At 50.9% G+C, this 8,872-nt stretch overlaps 1 long non-coding RNA gene across 1 annotated transcript; it reads left to right on the forward strand.

Annotated features, from left to right (window-relative positions):
- Positions 1-372: 372 nt before the first annotated feature.
- LOC137755348 (uncharacterized) lies at positions 373-8,412 on the forward strand. The gene is made up of 3 exons (XR_011071995.1): positions 373-4,864; positions 6,064-6,235; positions 6,343-8,412. It is a non-coding gene; the product is annotated as an uncharacterized lncRNA (long non-coding RNA).
- The last annotated feature ends 460 nt before the right edge of the window (positions 8,413-8,872 follow it).

Here is an 8,872-nt window from a genome sequence, read left to right on the forward strand (position 1 = left end):
CATATAGGTTATTACAGAATACTGAGTAGAGTTCCCTGTGTTTTACAGTAGGTCCTTTTTGGTTATCTATTTTATATTAGTAGTGTGTGTATGTTAATCCCAAGCTTCTAATGTATCCCCTCCCCACCCCATGTTTCCCCTTTGGTCACCATAAGTCTGTTTTCAAAATCTGTGAGTCTGTTTCTGTTTTATAAATAAGTAAGTCCATTTGTATCGTTAAAAAAAAAGTAGATTCCACATGAGCGATATCATATTTGTCTTTCTCTGTCTGACTTACTTCACTTAGTATGATAATCTCTAAATCCATCCATGTTGCTGCAAATGGCACTATTTTGTTCTTTCTTATGGCTGAGTAATATTTCCTTGTATATATGTACCACATCTTCTTTATCCATTCCTCTGTCATTGGACATTTAAGTAGCTTCCATGTCTTGGCTATTGTAAATAGTGCTGCAGTGAACACTGGGGTGCATGGCATGCACATTCTTTTTTTTTTTGGCCGCACTGAGCAGCATGTGGGATCTTAGTTCCCCAACCAGGGATCGAACCTGCGCCCCCTGCAGTGGAAGTGCTAAGTCTTAACCACTGGACCGCTGGGGAAGTCCCTGGCATGCACATTCTTGTTGTAGAGTCTGCCACGGGGGAACCCAGCCCAAGATACCAGTTTGCTCAACTGGGATGAGAGTCTGCCTTGACCACTTCCTACCTGTCTTGACCCCCAGCTGGCCTGGAAGCGGCTTGCAGGTGCTTTTACCTTTGTGTCTCCAGAACCACGACAGCCAGGTCAAGGGATGACCTGGCAAGCTGCTGTTGAATGCAAGAATGACTAAACCCATCAGTGGCTTCTTGTTGCCTTTCAGAAGCCAAACTCTCCAACAAGCCCCACAAGACTCCTTCCTGCCTCTCCATCCTCAAGTCATGCCATCCTCCTCTCTGCTCTCCAAACTGCAGGCCTCTTGTCTCCTTCCCTTAAAGTTTCCATGCTCCTTCCTCCCAGATGGCCCACATAGTTCTCTCTGCCTGTCTCTGCCCCACGCTGGGCCTCTCAAGATAGGCCTATTTAACAGCTTCTCCCCCTCCCCCTCCGTCACCCCTTCCCCCTCCTCCTCCCTCAAGCATCTTCTCCCCAGGGAAGACTTCCCTGACCACCCTTCTCCAGCCCCGACCAGATGGCGTTTGTACCATTCCATTCTCCATAGCACTCTGTCCCTGCGTGCTCCCTATCACAGACTTTAGTTATGGGCTTATGGAATTATAAATAATATTTATTTCAGACTGGTATTTCTCAAACCTTTTTGATCATGACCAACGGTAAGAAATACATTTTATGCTGCTATCCAGTTCACGTAATACATATACAACTGAAACAGTGTTTTTCCTTTTCTTCCTATTATGTGGGATACAGTGATATTTTCCATTGCATCCCATCCCATTCCATTCCCTCCCATTGCATCCCATCCCATTCCATTCCATTCCATTCTGTATTTCATTTCTAAAAATACTGGCAGTGACTCACTAAATGGACTGCAATCTTGCCACTTAAAAACTGGTCTGGACACTAAGCAAGATGCTTGTAAATTCAGGAGAATAGGGGTCCAATCCACTTGCACTCATCACTGTAGCCTCAGGGCATAGCACGGGGCCTGGCACAGAGAAAGGTTCTCCATCAATATTTGTTGAATGACCTATGATAACGTACGAATCCGGATGAATAAGTGAATGAATTGCCTACCCCACCCAGACAGGAAAGTGTGGCTTTGATCTGATTCTTCCGTTACTGAAAAAAACCAGCCCACTTCCTGTGGCTTTGATCTGCAACCTTCATTCTAAACTGCCCTGCCTCAAGCCAACAGCTCCCAGGAGCTCATTTCCTTTTGGCCACCTTATCTCCCGCTCTAAATATTCCTCAGCTTTCCCTTTCCCTTTTGGTGAGAATGCATGCCTCTCCCCACTCCTGTTCCTCCTCCGCACACCTTTGGCACAGAGTGGGGCTCACCTCTTGGGTCAGGTACTTCCCAAATTTCAGCCCACCGGGGTGCAGAACATTTCTAGGTCAGGTGTGTCCCTCAGCTGGGGCTGGGCAGGTGGTCTATATCCTGCTGACAGACTTTGGGGCAGGAGGGGAATAGACATTGATGAAAGAACCATGCATATGTATAATTACAAATGGTGAAAGATGCAGTGAAGGAAAAGCTGTGGTTGCTTTGAGAGTATGTAATGGGGAACCTGCTTCTGGGAGATCAGGGAGGGCTTCTCCAAGAAGGAGACAACTAATCTGACGTCCAAAGACAATAAGAATTAGGCAGGCAAAGGGTGTGAAGGCAGAGAGAAAGAGCTGGCGGGTGGAGGGAATGGTAAGTGCAAAGGTCCTGAGGTAGAAGTGATAGTAGTCCACTTGAAGAGCCAGAGACAATCAGTGCAGCTGGTACACAAAGAATGGGGCTTACAATGACGAGGCTGGAGAGGTAACCAGGCCCCAGCCCTTGCAGACCGGGTTAGATATTTTAGGTCCATCCCAAGAGCAGTGGGAACAACAGTGTTTGAAGAAGCACGACACTGTTTTGAAAGGTCCTTTGGCTGTGGTATGGCTGAAGGATGGGACTGGTGGTCAAGAGAGGAAGCTGGAAGACTAGTTCCGAGGTCGTGGCAGGTCCGAGAGGGTGCAAGCTTTAGGGTGGTGGTGGTGGAGATGCGGGCACATGATCGGCCTTAAGAAATACTGTACCTAATAGGTTTTTCAACACTTGTAAACACCCATCGTGAGTGTGCTCTGAGCAAAGTGCCCTGGGGAGCCGGAGCCAGGCCGGGCTCTGCCTTCAGGCAGCTCATTGCCTGTCTTGGAGGACAGGCTGGAGGCAGACCAGCCAGGGTGAAGTGCCAAGTGCGCAGGAGAGTCAGCTGGCACGTGTCCAAGGCGCATGCCCAGGGGGAGACCAGGCACCTGCAGTGGGTGTTTTCCCGCAAACGCTGTTTGAGCTCGTTTGAGCTCCGGGCAGAAAGAAGTCAGGGCTCTGGGAGAGGAGTTCATTAAGGTCTCCTCCCGACCCTACCAGCATTTACAGGACTCTTGGCCCCGGGAATCTTCCCTGAGCTGCACAGGGGCCTGTCTCCAAAGACCCTTTTCTGGGAGTAGTGGTGCCTGGGGGTGTACGAAGGCACAGGAGTCTCCCAGGTGCCCGGGCAGCTGAGCCCACTGGGCCAGGTGAGGGCTTCTCCTCTCTCCCTGCCTCTGAGTCACTTTTCTTGGAAGCGCAGCCCTTGCGAACCCTGCTTATTCACGGAGTCTCCACCCTCCACCCTCAGCCTCGCCCTGCCCTGGGGGAGGGAGTCGTGGTGGAGCCCTGAGGTGTCTCAGTGAGCGGGCCTGACCCAACCCCTGCTACACCCCAAGTAAGGCCTGGGTCTCCCCCTTGGAGTGGAGCTCCCTAAGGGCAGGGCTGTTTCTTTGTCTTGAAACTGGGGCCTTGAGGAACGTTCCCTCCCAGAGTCCTGGTTGCCAGGTAACTCCCTGCCACCCGCAGGCCCCCCAAGAGGCTCTGAGGAACCCTACTGATGTATGGCGTGGTGAGTGGCGTGGCGGGGGTGGGTTTGTGGGGCCGCAGCTCTGTCTCCCCATCCGTCCGTCCTCCTGGTGCCGAGGACTGTCTGTGGTTCTGGCAGGGCTCAGGCCTCAGGCTGCGGGGTGCATTTGCTGGCTTCGAGGTGCTTCTCCACTCATTTCATTCATAAAGCCCCAGGCCCCACTCCCTGCTGTGGCTGGCGTTGGGGTCTGGATTTATGGGGATGGTGGGGACACATGGAGTTCAGGCCTCTGATCTCGGGCTGGTTTTCCCACTGCCTTCCTTGCCTCTGGCTCCCTCCTTTGCCTCACGGGTTTGCTTCCCAGACCAGCCAACAGACCTGCACAAGGAGGGGAAGAACGTCTTCCTGGAAGGTCGGAGGGAAAAGAGACTCTGCTGACCAGCACCTGGGGCTCTGGGAGCAGCCCCACCACTGATCTTCAGCACTGAGGGCCCAAGGTCATCCAATCCAGTCCCCTGCCTTCCTTCCAGGGTAGGATTCTCCAATGTGAGCTGTGAACTGAACAGCCTCAAATCCTTGCTCTGGTCTCACTACCTTTGGGTGTCCACCCAAAGTGCTCAGGTCACAGGGCAGGGTGCATGGGGGACTAGAACACCTGCTTCCCCTAGTACTCTCGGTCTTTGGATGAAGTGTCCTGGTGGGATAGGAGATAGATAGGCCCCAGGCTGAGCAGTTGCAACTGGTCTCCTGCTGACACAAGATACCAGCAGGAGCATCGGGTCCTGATTAGGTGAAAACCCAGCCTGACACCTGCGCAGAAGGGGTCCTCAGTCTAGGGGAGGGACAAAAGGAGGAAGGAGTCACCAGCCCATAATATGTCCTGCCAACCTCCCAGAAACCTTCATGCTGGAAGATGCACGTGGCTGAGAGATGCATGTGCACACCAGGAAGGACTCTGAGTCAGAACAAATATGGGCACAAGCAAGATGGTTAGCTAGAGACAACCCAGAAAACCCGTATGAGCAACTTAAGCCACCCCTATTGTGAGCAGCTCACTCAAAGTTCACCCGTGTGCTCTTCCACATGTACTTTGCTACTGATAAACACTGTCTCAATTTCACAATCTTGATCTCTTTGCTGAGTTCTTTCTTCAAAGAAGACCAGGACCAAGGTCCTTCTTCCAGGCATTCCACTGCCAGAATCAGTGGAGCTAGAGGGCTTTAAAAGAGGCGGTGGAGTTTAACAGCTGTGCAGAGGCGACAAGAGAAGAGAAAAGGCAGTTAACTGCGAACAAGCATCATTCAGTGGCATCTTCTACATTCGACATGGAACCGACGTGCAGGTGAAGCAAAATCCCTCCTGGAACCCAGGGATGCTCAAGGGGCTGTGGGAAGGTCTGAGGGCACGGGGGCAGCCGATGTCTTTGAGGACCTCAGAGATATCCCACACAAACTTCCTTCTAGAAGAACTGGGGAACTAACTCTTGGTTGTAGCATCTGAATCGGGCAGGGTCGAACCATGGCGGGTAAAAGACAGAGGAGTTCAGAAGGTTCAGATACTGAGCAGGGAGAGGTGTCCAGTGGCGGAGGCCTCAAGGAGAAGCCATATTTTCAATACTTCTGGGGTCTAGAGCGGCGGAACCCAGGAGCAGTGAAGGTGAGACAACTCCCCTGGCCCATCTTCATCCGCCACCTAGGAACCTCCTGAATGGAGGGGGAAATCCCGATTTAAACACACGCAACAGAAAATGCTTGCAAACAAACCCTGTACAAAGATATTCCTAAGAAAGAAGGGAGGATGCCGGACCCTTTCTTCAAATGGAAGCTTGCCAGTCAGTGTAGACAAATAAGACAACAGTAATCCAGTTAAAGGGGGCTGGGCATGGAGGAGAGGGGTGAGCGCCCCAACTGTTCAGGGCCCTCTGTCCTCCTGTCCTCTCCCCTTCCCCCCACCGGGGTTCTATACCCTGTGATGCGTTCCCACCTCCTCCTGGGCAGTGGAGGAAGACCGCCCTGGGTGTGGGCTTGTGGCAGAACAGGAAGAGGTCCCCAGCGGGCCCCTGCCCGGCGTTCAAATCCCCACCCCACAGTGTGGTCATTGCTGGCATCCCTCCATTCACAGAGCCTAGGAAAGAGCCAGCTGGACAAGCTCCCTGGGTCTACCCCGAGGAGCCCATGTCCAGAGTCACTTGGGGGCTCCAGAAAGAAAAGAGGGAGGTGTCAAAGGCCATCTGAGGCCCCATTTTGGGGTGGGTTGGGGGCGTGGGAGTGGGGTCCAGGTGTGTCTACCCCTCCCCAGCAGCCGGGGTGGCTGCAGGTTGTGGAAGGAGTCAGAAGGTCTGGGTGTCAGCCTGGCGGTGTAACTTCTTTGGGTCTCAGTTTTCTCAATTGTAAAATTGGCAAAATTCTCTGCTACACCAGCCTGGTGTTGCTGAAGACAGAACCTGCACGTTCTGTAACAAGACGCCCGTGAGTGAATTATGCTTCCAGGCTGGCCCCCAGGAGCCCCCGGGCCCACTCTGACCCTCTGTATCTTCCTTAGCGTTGGAGCCATCCTCACAGTGCTCCCTGAACCTCCCCGGGATGAGGAACTCCTCGTGGAATGTCCTCCCACACTGGGAAGTGTGGGCAGTGGACCACGGCTGAGGGGAACTCCCTGCGGTCACCTCACCGACTCCCCAGATGCACAGACACAAACACATACGTATCCTGAGGTACTGAAGAAAAATTTGCCTCACCCTGGAGGTGCTTTCCACAAAGCCATGAGTCACCCGACTCCTTCACTCTGGGCACCCTGCTAATTGATATTTGTCTTTTTCAGGGACCACATCTCCCCTTGCACAGAAGCCAGAAGGCGTGGGTTCAAGTCCCTCTTCCCCCAGGGATCAATGGCATGCCATTGGTCACGTGTTACTTGCTAAACTCAGTTTTTTCATCTATAGAATAAGGACAATCGTGTCAACCAATATGTATATATGACAGGATGGAAATGATTAGTGTATGAGTGTTCTTTCCCAGGCTTTCCCTTCTCCCTGCCCGTTGGAGAAAATTCTGGCTTGGCTGACTCAGTTTCTTTGCCTCCGTTGGCCTCTAAGTAAGGGGCTGATTTGTCAGAAAAATCCCTGGGCAAATGTGCTATAGAGTTGGCAGGATAGAGAGAGGAAGAAGGAGCAGGGGCAAGACTAAGAGAGGAGGGAGGTTTGGGAGCAGCTGCAGTGTATGAGGGAGAAGAGCGGATGGGAGCAAGAAGACTGAAGAAGCATCGCTGTGATCTATGAAGCCCTGTTGTTCGGGTTCAGGCATTTCAAGTCAACAAACCGAGTTATTTTGAAATTGTTATTTTTTGGTTGCCACCTTTGATGATAGCACAGCTTTGAGACCACACCCCTGGGGTAGGACCATGTACATGATACATATGTCAAATGCTTGGTACACAGTAGGTGCCATGACTGGGGCTGTATCTATTCAACTTTGGATGATGCTTGTTTGTGCCTGCGCAGTCCCCCACTCTGGACTGGGTGTTCCCTAGTGTGGGTGTGACCGCATCAGCTGGGGAGCAACTCCAGGGCTGGGACTATACTGTATCTCCCTACCCCACCCCTCATTAGACTAGGGGTTCCTGGAGGACAGGGACTTTTCATTCTTCATGACACCAGTGACCCCCAATATGGGTAGTCTGTGCGAGATCCCAGAACAGGGTCCCGCTTACAGATAGTGTCATAAGAGATATGACACCAAACAGAGGTTTTGCTTGATTCATGGCCTGACCCTGCCTGTGTCAGAGGTGAAGGCAGAGGGAGGAAGAGGGGAGAGGCCAGGACCCCAAATGTTTTCTTCTGTCATGTGCTTCCCAAGAAGGCAAAGGAGAATAACAGAGAAAGCATCCTGCCCCAGCCCAGCCCCAGAGCTAAACATGTCACTCTGGAGGATAAAAAAATCCTATCCCCACCCAGTGGGTTCCCATAAATCCAGGTGAGCTCTGTCTGGTCCTCCTGACTCTGTCTCATGGGGTGCGGAAAGGGCCGAGCCAAACCAAAGTTCTGTCTCCTGGAGTTGAACGTGTTTACTTGTGTTTGGCACAGGGGCAGGACTGGGGGCGGAGGTCATGATGACAACAGCTCAGAAACTCCTACAGGAAAGGAACAAGGTGTCTGCGTCATGGACAAGTTAGAATCTGTCTTTCTGGGTCACGGCTTGGTTTTTGTATCTCAGCCTGGCAGTTGTTTCAGGCTGTCCCTAATTGAGGTTAGTTTGTTGCAATTCAATTAGATTCCAACACTTATTGAGTGCCTACTCTGTGTCAGCTACCAAAGTGGGTGCTGGGGGGAAACTTAGGAACAAGATCAGGATGCTGCCTTTGGGGAATCCTTCTCCAGCAGAGGGACAGATGTGCACACAGCTCTCTCTGTCGCAGAGAGATTAGAGCTACAACGGAGGTGTGAACACGTGCTAGGGTTGGGTGGGGGCACAAAATAAAGAACCGTGAACCTTCTGGAGGGTGGCAGAAGACTTTGAAATGTGGGAATGTGTGATCTGAACATTAAAGACTGAGCAGGCGCTCAAAGAGGTAGAGAAGGAGGGAGGTGGAAATAGTGTAGAGCAAAGTGGAGCGTGGTGAGAAGCTCAGTATGAAGTGGGGAGAAAGAATAGTCATCAGCATTTACTGAGCACCTACTAATCACCAGGTTCTGTGCCAGGTACGTTGCATGTATACTGTCTGATTCAATTCTCCCAGTAATGTAAGGAGGTAGGTACCGATGAGTGAAGTAACATTTGGAGAGAAGAGATGGTTGAGCCAGGATCTGAATCAGGTTTATTTGACTCCCAATTCCATGCTCTTTTTACTAGGCCAGTGGTTTCTTGAGTATATACTATGAAATGTTTAAGATTCTGAGGAGATGCTTTAGGGACATGTCTGATTTTAGTTTCATATTTAAAATATATTTTAATCAACACACTCAAATGTGTTATGTAATAAAAAAAAGTTTTCCTTGCATCTCTGTGCATATTTTTGAATTTCTTGTAAATGTGTCATCTCTTAGAAAGACTTCGCACTCTGCTCAGTAAAATTGTAAAAATGTAAAAATGTAAAATTGCAAAAGAGAACCCAGTCCCATGCCCACCACCCACCACCCCCCATTACAAGGCAGGTGGGACTTCCAGTTTGTGATGGCCAACCAAATGCACATGGGTTTATCTCCTCCTTCTCAGAAATGTCTCAGAAATAAATAATAAACATATAAGTCTTTCCAAAGAAAAGAGTTGGGGGGAGGGCTTCTGTGGACAAGAGAAGTCTCAACAAATTTCTGGATGAGTGGCTTGATGGAAGAGTCGTGACTGAGGAAGAAGGA

This window comes from Eschrichtius robustus, chromosome 20, assembly GCF_028021215.1.
Source record: "Eschrichtius robustus isolate mEscRob2 chromosome 20, mEscRob2.pri, whole genome shotgun sequence".
In the NCBI taxonomy this organism is placed as follows: Eukaryota; Metazoa; Chordata; class Mammalia; order Artiodactyla; family Eschrichtiidae; genus Eschrichtius; species Eschrichtius robustus.